The 19,356-nt window shown below is 44.8% G+C and overlaps 1 pseudogene; it reads left to right on the forward strand.

The window, feature by feature from the left end:
- Positions 1-19,356, forward strand: part of LOC117769840 — a 136,684-nt pseudogene that overhangs the window by 109,826 nt on the left and 7,502 nt on the right.

Consider the following 19,356-nt stretch of genomic DNA (forward strand, 5'->3'; position numbering starts at 1 on the left):
ACCTTTTACCACCGAGAGTCAGCGCTCCCTCCTCCCGCTGGCCCCACTCTGTCAGAGGACAGCGGAGGAGGAGCCCATGATGTCACGGGACGCTGCTTTCATGGTCATGACCCATTTGGGGAAAACCTCCGAACGCCCGGTCGACTCGTGTTGCTCCTCTTCTTCGTTTCTTTTTACGCCAGGTGACTAATCGTTGTGTCTAAACGTGGGGACGTTGCCATGTCCCTGCAGCGGTGACATCAATGTCCTTTTCTACCTCGACCCTCCTTCACTCTCAACACAGACCAGACAGTTCTACACCAATAGAGAGAGAGGTTTTCAAAAGACTTCCTCTAAAATACTGAAATACTAGAGAATGACACATAGAAGTATTAAATCAATCCAAAGGTTCTTTGTGTTTCTAACTGTGCCAAAGAGACAACAGAGACGTCTTATTAGTGTTTGTCTCTGAGTCAGTGGTTTAGACACTAAAAAGATCATGGATTTCTCTATACTCACTTTAAATTGCACCAGGATAACTAAAAGTTCATTTTTGTGACAGAACTTAACCATTTAATGATTTTATTTTGGAGATATCATGTCGGGTATAAGTGAAATATAATGCATTTTGCTGCAGAGGGCTTCTGCTCCATTCACTTCCATTCATAAAAATCAGTGTGTGCACATGAAGTGCAGAGCGTGGTGGCCTCTGATTGGCTGCAGGCGGATGCAGGCTGATGAGGTGTCGCTGCGGAGCCGGCGTTTATGAGGCTGAGAGGAAATCACAGAATTGTACTCAGTGTTGTACTGGCTGGATAAATCCTCCTGGACCGCCGCAGAGTGGACCATCAAAAAACCCATTAGGGTTTTTTATTGGCTTCTCTGTGTGCTTACGTTCTGGGACTGTAATCAACAACCCTCCCAAGCTACACACTAGTACTACACTCCCCCCCGGAAATACTTTAATCTGTACATTTCTTATGGAACATGAACCTTCTTTAGTTGAACAAATTAACCTTGAGAAGAAAGTTAATTTCTGTCTTTAAATGATTTTGCCAGAAATAAATTTCAGCAGCTTCTGCTCTGACTGTCGACATTTTTCCATCTGGGCCAAAAGAACCTGAGTTTTAAGTATCAGCCTTATCGGGAAGTTTACTTCTGTAAAAAACACTTTTCTCTGTTGTTAGAGTTTGCAGCATGAATCCTAAACCACCTGAGTGTCACAGCTCCAGTCGTCCCTGTGGCTCCTTCTCTTGTGTCGGTCTCTGTGAGGAGAATCACTCATTATCAGAGTTTTCTCTGTGAATAAATGTGCGTTGCTTCATCGTCTCACCAGCGCCACAGACTGAAGTTTAATTCTAACTTGTGAATCCCATTAAAACGTCATTATTATTCCTGTAGAAGTCTGCGTCGTCGTTTGGGTTCAAATCCTGATCTGAAACCCAACTCCCTTTGAGGAACTCTTCTTCTTCAGGGTGTAGACTCTGTCTTGTTGCCATGGCTGTGCACTATTTATTGGCGCAGCTCCCCAAACATCTCCTGTATATGAGGTACGACGCCTCTGCACGGGTCGTGTTTCTCCGACATATTGGATGTGTGTTTCACAGAAGAAGGCAGTTAATTAGTTAATGTAGTTTGCAGCAGAGGCGGCTGGCGACACCGGTTCACAGCACCTTGGAGAGGAGTTAAGTGATGCAATCGATCGGGCCGACTGGCAGCGGCGCTGTGAGGAGAGGACGCCTCCTCCGTGTGAGGAGAGGACGCCTCCTCCGTGTGAGGAGAGGACGCCTCCTCCATGTGAGGAGAAGACGCCTCCTCCATGTGAGGAGAAGACGCCTCCTCCATGTGAGGAGATCCTCCCTCAACACACAAATAGAAACCTGACCAACACTTTAATGGGACGGAGACAGACAGAGCTGCAGCTGCAGGAGGACAGAGGGAAATGTGCCCAGTGTATTCATGAGATTAGTAACATCAGCTGTTCTTTGTTATGGAATTTAAAAATAATATTTCACAGCTTTGCAGTTTAATATACTCAGACATTGTACTGAGCAACATTTAACTGTAGTACTATCAATACTGCTTCACCAGCAGTTTAGTATGTATCAGGTGAGGAAGCATCTATTCAACATGGTGACTCACACTGAGTTAAACGTTTGTCAAGTTAACGATAGAAGCTCCAGTTTAGAGCTGATTGTTTTAATTGGTTTGTAATTGACTTTCTGAGTTGCTGTTCCAACCTGAGATGGCGTTCACATCTATTTTCCGAGTCAGGAACTTATTTTTCAGTTTTTCTTTAAATGTTCCTGTTATTTTGTCCACCCCTGAGTTTAAACTGCCGCTGCTCAAAGTGGAGCCTCAGTCTCCTCTTGTTTGCACAGACATCGATCTGCTGAGACGCAGCTTCACACTCTTCACACTCGGCTATTTTTAACTCTCTTGGCGGCGGTTGGATCCACATGTTTGCTTTTTGTGTTCTGTGATGTTTGTGAGACCAGTGGAAGTCTGTTCGCTCCGAGGTCGGCAGGACGACTCCTCACCGACACCGGGAGCAGCTCAGTGTCACCACAGCTCCAGCTCCTCTCTACTCGCTTTGTCAAACTTTTATGAAACTTTCTCCTGTGCTGTCCTCTCATTGTATGTTTTAGCCTTTCATTTCTAAATTCTTTCATTTTATAGCTTATAGGAAACACGATTTGAGAGACCAGCAGTTAATCAGCTGTTTTAGCTCTGGAATAACATCCGGTAGTGTTGTGCTGTAGCGATTCCACCAGGGGGCGAGCAAGATGCTTTGGCTTCTCTTTTGGGAGCCATAATGCCGTCCATCTTTATTGAGACTAAGGTTTAACTAAACATTTACAATGTTTTCAATCATTTTTACAAATGTATATGAAGAATTGGGATCAATAAAGAACATCTCTCTATCCATCCATTACAAGCTGAGATTTAATAACTCGAACGTCACCGACACATGAAGACTGCATGTCCCACTTTACGCTCTTTACCTTTTCATACTGTCATTTCACGGCGGAGGGTGTAATTATTATTCCCCCCCCCCACAGCACCGACTGTACAGCTCCTTCCGGGGCCTTCTCCTCAGCCTGTGTCCGACCCGAGTGGAGATGAAGTCAGTTTATAGGAGTTTATCAGATGTGGAGCTGTGTGTGCGCTGTGGCCTGTAGCTCTGCTGCACACAGAGAGTATCATCGTTTAAAGTTTAGATTCTGAGAGAGTCTGCAGATTATCAACTGTCTTCAGACCCACAGGAGACCGCCGGCTGTGATTAGCTCCAGCTTTACATTTTCTGAACCCGAGCCAAAGGCAGCCAGCAGCTATTAGACTATCATCGCTTTCAGTATTAAACTCCCACCCGACCCACAACACCCCCCCCACCCACCCACCCTTTATTTCTCACTTGGTGCAAAGACTGGATAATGTGCAGTGAAATCAGAGGAGCTCCATTGTAAATCTATTTAGTTTTTCATTACTTTCTTATAGGCTTCACACTAGATAATTACAAAACCGACTCCGCTTCATGTCTCAGTCCGACTGTAACGCTCATCAGGAAAATGCATTAAAAAGAAAAAGCGTTGGGTTTATGATCTGTTTCATTTTCATTGGTATTAAAGATTATTTCCATGATCTTTCAGTTTTCATTTTCTCTCCTCAGAGTCTGAAGCTTCACGTGTTTGTTCCATAGTTTCATGTGATCTGTTAGTTTTGGTTTCACGTTGTAATTTAGGGACGAAAGAATTTAGTCTGACATACGTACGTCCTGTCGTCATCACCTACGTGGGCGGAGTCTACCTGTACTTGACTCTGATTGGTTTGTAGACAGCGTGTGTCCGACTTTTATTATCCAATCTGTATTCACATCTTATTCATTTTGAATAAGATGCAAGTAGTTTTCATTTTTGTTGAGAGCACTGAACAAAAATGGTTTCACAATCAAAATCTAAGTATTTACAAGCTCAGTAAGACGATCAGGAAACGGGCAGAGACGTAAAAGACGGCGTGGACCTTTGTTATGATGATTTTAATATGATTGGTCATGTATTAACAATATTCATGTTCATTTACTCAACTTACTTTACTCTTTGTCATTCCCTCTGTGAAACTTATTTACAGCCCGACATCGGACTGTCTGCAGGGACGGGAAACAAGAAACATTCAATCACACAAAAAGGCAAAGCAAGACAGAGAGAGAGCTGGAAACAGACGGAGAGATGAGAGAGGGAGAGAATGGGAGTGAGAATAGAGGGGGGGGGATGGCAGAAGATTCAGGAGGGAGTGATGGAGGAGAGGAGAGGGGGAGATAAAAGTCGCTGAGGGGCCGGCTCTTTCACCATCCATCTCCTCCATGCTGCTGCAGAGAGAGAGAGAGAGAGGCGGTCACTGGCTCGGCCATCAAGCACTTATTGACAGTACTGCAGCAGCCACACACACACACACACACACACACACACACACACACACACACACGCACACACACACGCACACACACTTAGGGCTCAGGCCGGCCGGAGGGAGAGCGGAGCACCAAGCAGTGGTGGAGCTGAGCTTCCACACTTCTCATTTATTCATTAGTTGGCTGTGAAGTCCATGCATGAATAAAATGTGATATTTATATATAATAAAATGAATCTTTACCTGTTGTTCTCTGTTTGTTATTGTCACGATGAAGACGTGCAGCCGACAGAGGCGACGAGGCTCCTAACTCATTCATGCTCCTGATGACGACTGATTTAACAGACTGGGAACCAGCAGCTGGATGTTTTATATTTGTAGAGAATCATTGGTCTCACTGTGTCTTGTTGTGTCCCCTGCACACGGCGAGATCTCCAGGATCCACTGACCAAGGCCTTCTGTCCACGATCCAGATTAAACACTAGAGGTGCTCAAGAGGCTTTGGCTTCAGCTTTCGAGAACCGGCATGTTGTTCATCGTTGTATAAAATCTATAAACCAAGTTTTTCCACCAGAGATCCAAACTCATGTCGTGATACTGATTCTCATACTGTCACGTTTCCTGCTGTTATGAGAACTGAGCCGACTAAAGAAAAGGAATCGAGTTCGTGTGGATCCTCATGTTTTTACTGTTTTTAAACCTCCACTTGAGTTTTTTCTGGGCTTTGCAAGTTGCTAAAAATGTCAGACTGCATCATTAGTTTGGTTTTTCTTTAAGGTCAGACTTGTCATAGCTGCTGCTGATCGTCCTCCTCTCGTTCCGCCTCCAGCTCCACTGCTCAAGAGTGTGTGTCCCTGTGTGTGTGTGTGTGTGTGTGTGTGTGTGTGTGTGTGTCCCTGTGTGTGTTCAGGGGCGGGGGGGTCAATGGCACCAGACCGGGCCTTTAATAACCACCAACAGTGAAGTTGTGCTGTCGTGATGTAACTGTTCTTCCACCTCATGAAAAGATAAAGTTGTTGTGATACAAAGGTAAGACATGTACTTCCTTGATTCTTGTTGTTCTGGGTTTGTTCCCTCGTGGTTGATGCACTAAATGTAATGTAATGTAATATAACACTAATATAATCAATACAAGATAAGACGTGAACTACTTATTAATATATTTTGTATGTATTTATTACCCATCATGTGATGTAACGGAGGACAACGTCTTTAATGTCTCAGGTCATTGATCATGTTGCTGCTTTGGAGAAAGAGAGAAAAAGAGAGATGATGTAAAAAATGAGAGAAAGAAAAAGGAACAATAACAAATTGATTTCAAGATCTATGAAAATGTGCTTTACTGAAATAACACAGACGTGAGATTTTCAGACAGGTCTACTTTTCTAAATCGATTCACAATAATCGGACTGACGCCTCGTTCTTGTTCTGCTCAATAGACAAACTGCTGAATTCCTACAAATCTACTTTCATTAAATGAATCTCACACTGAGTCACTGCTCCATGTCTACATTGTGTGATACTGGGAACACACTGGGATGTCTGCAGAGCCACAGGATCCTGAGGACGAGTCAAACAACGGATTCAAACTAATTATGAAGTTTCATTTGACACATCTGTGAAGGAGGATCCAGCTTCAGGGCTGGATTTGATCTGAAACTGGACAAACTGCTGGAACTTAAGTCCTCAACAAACACGCTGTCGAGCTCTCGATACAAAACAGGAGCCTGAGGAGTGAAATGCACAATCAAGGAATTGAGTTGAACTCTTCACGTCTCTGAAAACATCCTGCTACAGTTTTTATCGATCAGCATCGTCAAAACCATTTGGAAAATATTCTCACAAGCTCGTCTGCTGCTGTTTCTTCTCTGTTTCTCGACCTTGTTCGTTCACACTGATCTTTTGTTGTGGATCTCTGACTTTAATTCACTCTGACTGAGTCGCAAACTCTCTTTCAGGAGGAGGAGCTTCAGCCGCCACTTCCTCTGACGGACGCACATCGTGGGCCTCGACCTTCAGCTCCTGACCCGGGACCATCGGCTGTTCATGAAAATGGACAGAGGGCGACTCCACTGGTTGTTTCTATAGAAGTCAATGAGGAAATGACTCAACTTCTCACTTCATAACAATACAGCTGATGTTCATTTAGTAAATTATGATAATTTAGAGTCAAATAGACCATAAAGCACCGGATGTGTTGGGGGCTGGAAACCGCGATAGTCAGGCTCCACCCCCCACTCCTCCAAATATGGTTACTCCTGATTTCAAAATAACAAAGATGCACAAAATGATAATAAGCTTTAAAATGGCCGCTCAATCGAGCTACACAACATCTCGTGTCTTCTTCTTCTCTCTGCTGTTTGGCGTCCGTCCAGTATTTCCTGCTTCCTCCTCCGTAGTGAATCCCCGTCATTTCCCAACCTCATTCTGTCACAGGCCCCGCCCACCGCGCCCGACGCCACATATACATCACAGCCGCACTATAAAGACGGTGTGCAGCCAGCATGGAGGCGCTATTGGCAGAACTATAATGGAGACAACGATTTATGGTCCGAATCAGGTGTGTGTGTGTGTGTGTGTGGTTTTGAGCAATCCCACTTCCTGATTTAATGGACTTTTCCTAATTTAGATTAGGGATGAGAGAGAGATAGAGGGAGCGAGCGAGTGAAGTGAAGTGTTAAAGTGCTCATATTAAGCTGTTCTGGGGGTTTTCTCCAGGGTGTCACAGTTTTTTGTGCATGTGAAAGGTTAAAAAGTCAAAGACAGCGTTGATCTGAAGAGCGACGGGTTTGAAGTCCTGGATTTTCACGGTCACCTGCCCGTTTACATTAAGTTCTAATGGAGACGGTTCAGGTCGGGTGGTTCATGCTGACTTTCTGATTCAGGAGCAGTGGAACCGACGTCACTGTGGTCGACTCCGAGAGCAAACTGGGCTTTTTCATGCATGTTGAGACAAATAATGCAGATTTAGAATATTTGCCTCCGCCAAGGCCCAATAGTCCCCTTATAAACCCACATTTAAATTCACTGGATCTCGATTCTTATTTGAATCTGTACCAAATTACTCACACTCATAAATATCAGTTCCCTAAACATGTCAGATTTTATTATTTCATCAAGAGCCGTGAAATATTCTCTGAGAAATCAAGGAAAATGTTGAAAACCGTCTAAATCTATTGCATTGATCTCCGACCCAAACCATAAACACAAGTTTTGTTATAATCTATTCACAAATTTGTGCCTAATCTCGCTTAAAAAACGATTAACAAACAAACCGACATCGGTGAAAACAGAACGTCCATGTTGGACGTGAGAACGAGGAAAAGCTGGTGAAGAACAACTTCAAGAACAAACTTTAACTCCTTGAATCCCTGTTGATCATCTGAAATCACTGATGTGAGCATCTCACTGTAGGAAGTTTACATCAGGTCACGACAGATAAAAGTCCCAGATCACTTTCCCCTCAGAGACCTGATGGTGCATTCAAGCAAACAAGTGTCCAGACCTCTAACGACAAGTTCACACCCGACTTCCAACATGTACATCCTGCAGCGGCGTCTCCACGAAGCAGTGACTCGTGACCTCATGAACACAAACAGCTGATTTAATGACGTGAGCAGAGGCCAGAGCCACAAGTCAGAGCTTTGGAGATGAATTAGTCTTTTTCTAAAAGTCACAACCGGACTTCTCCTCTGTTGCAACGTTTGATTTATCAGTTATATGAAATCATCGTTATTATTGATTTGGGCATATTTTTACAAATAGGGTGGATTCGTTTTTTTATGTTTTGATGCAAAATGAATACGTCCACATATGCAAGTATGAAAATATCAAGGAAACACAGTGTTGTTATTTTTTATGCTTTTGCAAGTTTCAAACTGAGCAAACCTCTGCAGGTCTGAGCAGCTGGAAAGGAAAATGGACGAACGACTGTGAGAGCTGATGGAGAGAAACAGAAGGTGAAGACTCCCTGGTCAGTCAATCTTCCAGTCGCTCCGCAGCTCATCTCAACGCGTGCGTCTCATATGTTCCAGAAGATTTTGTTTATCGTATGTACGGCGCCGCACGCGTTTCCTGCAAACCTCATTTCAAGGACAATAAAGTCTCACAGTAGATTTAGTGCAAGAGGCGGCGGGAGAGCTGAGACGCTGAAGGTGAATTGTTGAATAATGGAAGAACTCGGGAGACGAGGGGGAGACGGAGTGACGGACGGAGGGAGATAGAGGAAGGGACGAGGGCGATGGAGGGCAGGCTGCTCTCATGAAATGTTGTAGACAGAGCTCAGCGGGTCCACATGCAAAGAGCTGTGTGTGTGAAAAGAGAAAGATATGTTCCTGGATCCCGTGTGGAGGCGACTTCTCCCTCCTGCAGCTCGTCGTGTTTTTAATAAAACGTTCCTCCGTCTCTGCTTCGTTCTGCGAGAGGACAAAAAGCTCCTTAAACCTGAGCTTGGTTATTTTCCTATGTAATATTTAATGAGATGTTTCGATGTTATCAAGGAGATGAAGCGACATTTGGTCCCAAACAAATGACGTGAAGTCAAACTGTAACTCCTCGTGTCAGCAGCTCTGATCCTTCGGCTCTTTTCACAGTTCATTATTTATCAGTCATCGTGATGAGCAGGTGCAGAGTCACGCAGGTTGTGAGGTTTTCCTCTTCACCACAAACTGAGAACAGCTGAACCGTTCACTGCAGGAGAACCTGTGATCTGTCCACCGATCTGCAACGTACGATGTTTACAGATGTTTACAGATGTTCACTGATGTTCACACGCCTCCGTCCCATCACGTCTGGATCATCAACCTGCAGTGAAACGTTTTGAGGCTGAACGAGTCCCAGTTCAGCTCCAGATGAGACGAGATCAACGTCAGCTGTGACTCAAGTGGCTCTGATTGCACAGCTCCTCTCTGATTGGCCACAGACGTCAGCTGACAGCGTATAAGAAGGTTTAGAACACAGGAAACTGTTTGGTCTGATTTTCACTCTCCATGATGAAGCATTTGTTCCACATGTGTGGTTTTACTGATCATCTGCAGAAGATGCAAAGTGACGATTCTGCTGAAACAGATTTAGCTTTTCCTTTTTTTGGGCCCAAGTTATTTCCTGGAAAATCAGCGGCTGCAGGCTGCTCCACCCCCCACCCTCCATCTCACTCCACCCTCCATCTCACTCCACCCTCCTACCTCCATCTCACTCCACCCTCCATCTCACTCCACCCTCCATCTCACTCCACCCCCCACCCTCCATCTCACTCCACCCCCCACCCTTCATCTCATTCCACCCTCCTTCCTCCATCTCACTCCACCCCCACCCTCCATCTCACTCCACCCTCCATCTCACTCCACCCCCCACCCTCCATCTCACTCCACCCTCCACCCTCCATCTCACTCCACCCCCCACCCTCCATCTCACTCCACCCCCCACCCTCCATCTCACTCCACCCTCCACCCTCCATCTCACTCCACCCCCCACCCTCCATCTCACTCCACCCCCCACCCTCCATCTCACTCCACCCTCCGTCCTCCATCTCACTCCACCCCCCACCATCCATCTCACTCCACCCCCCACCCTTCATCTCACTCCACCCCCCACCCTCCATCTCACTCTACAAACCATCTCTGAGATCAAGACGCACACAAGCACATAACTGCTCATGTGAAACCAACACAAGTCACATTAATACACACACCCAGTAGGCGACAGAAATCCGTGACACACAGGTGCTGATGCAGCTTAATGTCCAGAATAATTTAAAACAAAGCTTCATACTTACACCCCCCATCTCACACACACACACACACACACACACACACACACACACACACACACACACACACACACACACTTTTCACACTCCACCACCCACAGTTCTCGACCTGCACGCTGCCACGGCTCACATGAATTTTTAAAAGGATCGCTTTTATTACGCTTTGGTTTTATTTGCGAGCAATAACGGCGCAGTGAGTAATACTCCCGCCCGTCTCCCAGCAGCCATTCCAGGGGGTGGGGGTGGTGGTGGTGGGGGGGGGGGTCGTTTATGAGCGTGCACGCCGCAGCCGGCACATTGAGATATTTGCTGAACGGCAATTACATTCCAGCACAGTTGTTGTTTTGTGTGTGATGGTGCAGCGATGATGCAGAGATCTGACAGGAGGACGGTTTTCACATTGTAGTGTGTGTGTGTGTGTGTGTGTGTGTGTGTGTGTGTGTGTGTGTGTGTGTGTGTGTGTGTGTGTGTGTGTGTGTGTCTCCTCATCCCTGAACTCAGACACAGTGGCAGAGTTCTGACAATGAACAAAATACCAAACACCTCGAGCATCTGTGCAGTGAGTGGTGAAACTCTGCTGTTCACTCTGAGGCTGTAGCTTTGTGTTGTGTATTGATTCTTCGAACATGAACACAACAAGACTAGAAAAGTATATTTTGTTAAGTTCCTGCTTCTGAAACACATAACAAATGGTGATGTGAGATGATGGAGCTGTTACAGCCATGAATAGAGATCTTAGAATATAAGAAAATCAGTTTATGTATTCTTTAGATTATGTTTTACTTGATTTGATGCCTTTAAAACACTGAAGAGGTTTTCACACCTTGTTTGTTTCAGACCTTCAGACTCTTGTATCAGGTGTGAACGGTTCCTCAGACCAGAAGAGGGGGTGTTCTGGGTCTGGATCAAACTGAACCATTCAAACAGAATCATCGTTCATCATTCTCTCAAATAACTTCTGTTTTTTCTTTCCCCTCCATTTTTAGTTGTTTTTTTTTTAAAGCTTCAAATCATCAAATTAATTCCCTGGAATTAGGAATTAGTGTCGGCTAATGAGGAAATTACTTCACGCGTTCCTTCATATTAAAAGCATTAATTATTTGCTCTTGATGAAATGTAATTATCCTCTTTATTCTGCTCGTCCTCGTCTCCATGACGCAGCCGCTGTCACATTTCATTGTGTGTTACTTTCCTCATAAACACAACATTTGAGCTTTTTTGACATTCATCCACAGGAGGAGAAAGAAACTTAGATATTGTTAGTGGAGCAAATTAAAGAGCATGAATGATTATAATAGAACAAAGGGAACAATATTCATAATATGGTAGAATCATCTGTGACCTGAAGACTGGACTCATTCTGTACATCAGTGTAATGTTTAATACTGCAGGACTCTGGGATGTGTCGTCCCCACTCACATATTTATAACTCAGGCAAAAAGAAACCACAACACAGAGTGAACCGTGGCACTCAGAGCCCAGAGGTGTCACACTGCACGTCAGCGGCTTCCCGGCGAATGTTCAATTACTGTGCAGAGCTTCCCCTGGAGCGCTGCATGATTGCTCCTCTAAGAGAAGCCATTTGATACTGTACATTACACGGCCGGCCACAGGACACAGCTCACAGCCCAACACTGAGTAAACAGGATGCAGAAGAGGAGGAGGAAGGTTGAGAGGAAGAGGAGAAAATTATTTACTGCTTCCAACCCACTGCAGGACTCTGACTCCTGCTCAGCGGCACCAACGGGACACAGAGGGTTTTAGTTTCTGATTGAGATGAAACTGAACTGTGCAAGAAACTTTATGTCCAATAAAATGAATATATACATTTTATTAACGCACTTTGTGTGTTGTGAAAACCTGATGTGCTGCTCCATCGAAAAAAGGGATTAAAAAGCCATAAAAGAGCCGTAATGTTGCACAGGGTGAAAATGAAATAATTCAACTTTTATTAATAAACATAATTATGGAAACATTTGCAAAACTTTCACCAACAACAGATCTAATTCCAGGGAATAAGACTTTGTTTCTAAGACAATATCCACATGTGAGTAGCAGCCACAGAATGGCTTGTGTTTTTATCACAGTTTAGACAAACTGTTTAAATACTGGAGCTCAAAAATGTCAAATTAAATACATAAAGAGAAAAATGTGCAGAAAGAAAAACAGACGGAGGAACGAGGGACAGTTCCTGACCAGGCGAGACCTTCTGAGAGAAAAGGGCGATTAATAAAGTTGATTGAGTCTTCACACGCCAGCGGGCGGCTGAAGCTGTTCGTTTAGGAGAAAGTCTCGCTCTCCGAGGCAGTGACAGGACGGACGGATGGAAGGAGAAGAAGAAGAAGAAGAAGAAGAAGAAGAAGAAGAAGAAGAAGAAGAAGAAGAACAGGAGGAGGGTGAAACAATTTGAGAAACAGTGGAGCTGTCAGAGCGATCACATCATCAGACTTTGACCTTTGAGGCCGAGCTGCTTCTCCTCCTTCATGTGTGATTGATGGTCGTCCGATCTGCCCACAGGTGACTCGCTCAGCTGTTCACCGCTGTGGGGATTTATATCAGACTTTCACACTGTAAAATCAGCTTATCTTTGTGGATGTTGAGGTGAAGACGTGTCTGGGAGGATGCACTGGGCGACGCTCAGGCTCTAATGCTGTGTCCAGGTTCAGATGTTTCACTGGACTCAGAAAATCCACTGGAATCGTCTAAAGTACGAGGCAACAGAGTTTATTAAGTTCAATCAGACGGCAGCTGAAACAAACTATATTTTAAGTTTGATCAGATTGGTTCTTTTAATGGATTAAAAGGCCAAAACACTTGATGACTCTAGGGTTCACAACTGAAGACGTGTCCCTAACATCCGCTGACATCGACTGGTGTTAGAACATATGAGGGACATTCACCATCTTGTCCTGTATTCTAAAATAACGGTGCATTATTAAGAAAAAGGGCCTCAGCAAACTATGTTGGTTTTGAGGTTTTTAGTGAATAATAAAGTAAATGAGTAAATAACAATATGTAAAAGATGTGAGTGATTGATGATGTAAAATTATCACAATACTTCCACCCGAGTTTATTACGAGACCACGACAGAGCTCATGGTGACAAGTGAAGGTGACAAAGAATAAAAGTTAGAATTTACTCTCTCGTATTACTTCTTGATAGTTTTAGGTTCTAAGCTTTCATTTGCTGATATGTTGAGTCAATATTCAGTGTCATTAAAATAAAAGCTGAAAAGTAAAAATACAAAAAGGTTCAGCAGAGTTTTACTATGTGCTAAAAGTAAAAAACCCTGGAGCATCGTAGAGGTGGTAATAAAAGAATAATAATAATGAAACTGGTGCAGCACACACACACACACACACACACAGAGACACACACACACAGAGACACACACACACAGAGACACACACACGGTCGTGTCTCCATGACTCCAGAGGTCATTCTATTGACTTACATTGATTTCCTGGAGACAAACTTTAACCATAGTTTCCACTTGTCCAAACTTAATCTAACCTGAACCTGAAGTTAACCTAAACTCTTAAAACAAGTTTTCACCTTTAAATTGAGTGATTTACCTTATGAGGACAAATGGTAAGTCCCCGTAAGAAAGACAAGTCCCCACAATGTGGGTGGTCGGTGTTTATTCAGATTCAGATTCAGAACTTTTAATTAATTTGCATCTGAACGATCACACAAACAACGTCCGATAGGATACGTGTCAAAAACCACGTGTCAACAGACAAACAGAGGTCGGTGAAGGACTTCAAGATAAAGATTAAGGAGATGAATAAAGATAATAAACAGATGTGTGTTATCATGTAAAAAGCAGTAGCCTGACAGCAATGGGAATGAAAGATTTGGAGAATGGGTGAGTTCTCCTCTGACGTTCATGATAACGTCCTGAAGCTTCACCCTGAACTCACGAGACAAAACATGATCAGGTTCTTTTCACCTGAATCTCTGAGGGAACTTACGGCTCATCAAGGTCCTGATGAGGTAACGAACACACATCCCCACAGAGAGAGAACCCCCCCCCCCACACACACACACCCCCACAGAGAACCGCTGTGAGAACATGACAGACTAACTTTTGTTCCACTAACGAGTCCCTGCTTGTTTCCCACATTTGCTCCCATGTGACCAGTTGTTTCAGAACCTCGTTCTTCATCGCTCACCTAAAACTCATCCGAGGGCGTTTTTTAACTTCCTCCTGTCAACACAGAATTTCTTCTCCTTGTAAGAACAAACAAACAAAATGGCAGCGACACAGATTTCGATGTTTGTGGAGGCAGTAACAGCGCTCGCAGCAGCGGCGGTAATGGCCGCAGATAATAAACTCTTATCGTTCCTTTGCCATCTGCTCTCCATAAACGAAGCGGGGGTTCTGCCCGGGACGCCACCGACTTTTCATTCCTCAAATCTGCCGCCACCAGCTGGCACAGCGGCGCCGTGTCGGCGTGCGCGGAGAACAAGCCGCCGACCTGGTATTTCCAAGGTCACGTGACACCTCAAATTAACAAGACAGATAACAGATATCTGTCGTCTTTTTTCTCCGATCGAACTCCAGCTCTGTGAAAGTTAACATCCAAAATGTTTAAAGTACAAAATCACGCCGAGCGGTGGATTTGCAGCAGGAGAGCGTCTCTCAGGAGACGAGGAGCCGAGCTGCAGCACTCGGCATTAAAGGAAGTTAACGCTGACCTTTAAAAGTCAAAAACACTCTCTGCTCTTTTTCTTTATGTCTGTGACTTGATGCTTGACTCATAAAGCACAAATATGAGACGCTGAGGAAATAAAAAAAGATTCCAAAGAAGCTGTAAAAAGACCAAGAATTTTATTTTATCATTTCAGTTTTAACAACTGAAATAAGATCTGAGCTACCTGGTGAATCATATTATTATAGTGTCCTCTGAGTGCCGGCAGTACTATCACTGGTTTCATTTCACCAAGAAAAAACAAGAATGAAGTTGCAGTTTCACGTGAAAACAGTCAAGTTGATGTTTTAAATTCAGTCTCATCATCTTTGAAATCACTATTTGTAGTGTTTTTAGGGCTGTATCAGAAATAATCTCCGTCCAGGCAACACTTGAACAAACATCAGAATGATAAGAACTACGCAAAAAGACAGAAACCATCTTGACATTTTTTTTATTTAACGTCTAATTCGATTTTTTTTAAGTTTCGCCCAGGTTCCGTTTATGAGCTATACTGCAGGCAGCCACTAGAGGGTGATACAGATGTTTTGGCTTCACTTGTGAGGAGCTGACATGTCGTCCATCTTTATGTTTCTGCTTAAAAATACAACGGAACAAGCTGCATTTCCAAAAGTCTAAAACTCAGCGGTGTAAACTTTGTTTTTAAATCGAATGTATTTGTGTAGATGCAGTCAAACATAAAACCCCCGACAAAAACTCATCTGTTTTTATCGTCACTAATGAACCTTATTCTGTCACGATCACCACAAACACGTCTCCTCGGTTCTTTCTGCTTCTCATCGACCGGTGAATTAAAATCCTCTGCCTCACGTGAGTCGCTGCCAGCAGCTCTCTGCACGTGAGTTTCTCTAAAGAGCGTGTTCCGTTCCGTCTTGACCTTTTCGCCTGCAGTCACGTTTCCTAATCAGACTCTCAGATGTGATGGTGTGCTGCGGCGGTGATTCGCTGTCTCCATGTTTGTGCCCTGTTGTGCCGCCGCGGCTGCTGCCAGCGCCCGTTAGGACGGGAGAGTGGACACGACACGACAAGGTGGGATGAGGGGGGGGGGAGGTGAGACCAACATCGCATGTGTGTTTCATGATCATCATGTAACGCTCTCGTCTTAACGCTGAACTTTAAATGTGAATATTGATTTGAAATGACGCTTCCATTGTTTACAGGCAACGTGACAACACTGGTCCTGCAAATGTGGACGAATCCAGCACGAAGCACAAACATGCAAACTATAAACAACACACACACACACACACACACACACACACACACACACACACACACACACACACACACACACACAGAAGAACTGATTCTTTCACATATGAGACGAGCTGCTTTCAGACGTACATTGAAAACTTTTAAACTTTTCCCCTGTTTCCTGTTTGGAAAATGTCAGAGTGACACAGACGTGAAACTGGAAGAACACAAACATCTCAGGATGAAGAAGAGGAGCCGTACACGTAGAAGACGAAGACGTCCACTTGGAAACACGAGGAGGTTCCAGATCTTTTGGTGATGAGGGCCGACGCCGGTGTGGATGAGCTGTAAACAACAACACTGATCTTTCCACAGCAGAGTTTATACGTCATGTCCGACCTCCTGCTGCTCTACAGGCTCCGCCCCTCGCCTGGATGTTCCCCACATGTTCCTGTTGGTGTGAACGAGTCGGACCCGACAACCTGCTGCTGCTGCTCCACATGTGAAGGACACGTCTGAAAACAGCTCATATGATTCATGGACACTTTAACGAGGACAAAAATTAATGCACAGATAAATCTGGCCACTCTCCCGCCGCTGGCCTGAAGCCAGAGTGACCATTACTCCGCCTCCTGCCGAGTGGCGGCACATTAACACCTCGACACGTCTGGCAGATGGAGCAGAGGACACTCTCAGTGAGAACAGCTTCATATAAACTTAAAATCATTAAAACCATTTATTTTAAACCTCAGTGTCACCAGGAGGTCGTCTGTTTCAGGCTCTATTTTTGGTAAATTCAAATCCACGGAGATGATCAAATTCTGTTCCAGGAATTCAAAGTTTAGTTTTAAACATCGGGAGAAACTCTCTGTCCCCGGTGAATCATCACCGTCCACATGACTGAAATTAGTGATGTGCATGTATTTCACTTTGTCCAAAGGCTGAATCAGATTATTTCCAGCCTCCTGTGGAGAGTTTGTTCCATAAAGCCCTGCAGCCCTGGAGTTAAAATGCTAATTGCCTGAGCTCTTCTGTCAATACTGATGTCATCAGAGTTCAGGAAACACAATGTTCCTGCTGCAGCAGATACACAACGTTCTTACGCTGTGTAGCACGGCTGCAACAACACAAATGTGGATGGGATTTTCTGGGACTTGACAAATATGTAAACAAACATTTCCTCCCTAATAGAAAACTTCATTACGTTTCCTAACAGATTATATTTGCTGTTACACAGTTATAGTTATTATCAGTAAAGTCTCAATTTAACAACTTATACAAGGACACTTTACTGATGGATCGTACAGGAGAGAGAGTCTCGTCCTTTTTTCATAAACAGATATTTGGAATAGAAAGAGCCAAGAATCCTTAATCACACACAGACACACACACACACACACACACACACACACACACACACACACACACACACACACACACACACACACACAGAAATAAACCTCTCTAATGTCCTGCATTAGGATGATGTAGCTGCAGAGGGAGACATTACACAGACGACACACACACACACACACACACACACACACACACACACACACACCTATATGAATATATGTTGTGCAGGATATATGTCATGTGGTGTGTGTTTGCTGTGGAAGTGGGAATCCATCTCATATCTCCACCTGTCTGACCGGTGAGAGCCGCCTGCAGCCGGTAACACACACACACACACACACACACACACACACACACACACACACACACACACGCCACAGGAAAAGCAGCCCAACTGTATAAATAACATTTCAACTACCTGATTCATCTGCAGACATTTAACTGATGTTTGCTTGTGTGTGTGTGTGTGTGTGTGTGTGTGTGTGTGTGTGTGTGTGTGTGTGTGTGTGTGTGTGTGTGTGTGTGTGTGTGTGTGTGTGTGTGTAGGAGGTGTGTGTTGGTAACAGCGCCCCCTCTGTCCCTTCTGAGGACAGCAGGATGTTGACCTGCTCCAGATGTAAACGTTAAAACCACAGTGATGCCAGATACTGCGACTGGTGCGGCTCCAAGGTGAGAACTCACACACAGAGTGAAGCATTGTGGGATATGTAGTGACACGGTGCACGTTTGTAGTCCGGTCATGCAGCCAGCTGTGTGATGTGTCGGCGATGTGGAGCGAGTTCACACCCGAACGCCTTCTACTGTGCAACCTGTGGCACACACCTGGATGCACCGGCCCCGCCCACAACCTGCAGTGACATCACACGTGCTCCCCACCAGGTGAGCTGAACCTCTGACATCACTAACACGCCATAATCCAGGGTCACCCAATAAGAGGCTGTTGTGTACTTTTGAGCAGGCTTCAGCCTCGGCTTCCCATGATGCCACCTGGCAGGCCACCCGCTCGTCTCCTAGTGTGAAGTTAGCTCCGCCCTCTGTGGATCAGCCCACTCAGACTGTTGGACTCTATTACCCATCAGCCACTGAGCTCCAAAGGAAGGACCAGCAGAGGGTGCTACAGCTCAGCAGACAGCAGTCAAGCAGAGACCGGCAACCACCTGTGACCGCCATCAGCCCGGGCAGTGGTCAAATACTTCTCATACTACAGATACTACAGATAGTACTGTATCTGTTGCCACTGATAATAATAGTACGTATCGTGCTTGTACTAATAATCACTTGTGTCTTATGACCTGTTCCTGTCTTCAGGTTACTGGAGGAGGCAGTTGGATCATGTGTGTGCTCACCTGAGTTATGCTCAGAACAACGCCCCCTTCAGGACTGTGCTGGGAGAGCCTCGTCTGGGTCGGGTACGTGTCACCTGTACAACACGTCACCTGAGGTTCGGCCCGTGTGCAGTGTGTTGACTCGTCAGGTGTTTCTTCCTCCTTCAGATGGTTTGTGCTGTGGTTCAAGAAGATGGTTTTGAAGTCAGTTTGACCCTCAGCTTTGTTTCAGCCGCACAGGAAGTAAAACAGGTCTGTTTCAAGAACAACCGCAGCTCATGTTGTCATGTTGCGTCAGGTGAACGTGAGGTGACGGAGTGTGTGTGGTCTCAGGTGGGTCCTGACGGTGACGATGCACCTCCGGCAGCTAACTGCGTTGGACCAGCAGGGGGGGTTTTACCTGAACCTCGGACTGAGACGCTGAGCAGCGTTACAGAGCGGTTCACCAGCAGTCTCAGCACAAACGGTTCGTACACTTTATTATTATTTATTGGAACATTTATACCCTTGATAATCTGCAATTTCACCACTAGATGTCACTGAATCCTTCACACTAATCCTTGAAGAGCTGGATTTGGTTTATTGACTAAATTGTCAAATATTATTTAATAAT

Source organism: Hippoglossus hippoglossus, chromosome 10 (genome assembly GCF_009819705.1).
Source record: "Hippoglossus hippoglossus isolate fHipHip1 chromosome 10, fHipHip1.pri, whole genome shotgun sequence".
Taxonomy (NCBI): Eukaryota; Metazoa; Chordata; class Actinopteri; order Pleuronectiformes; family Pleuronectidae; genus Hippoglossus; species Hippoglossus hippoglossus.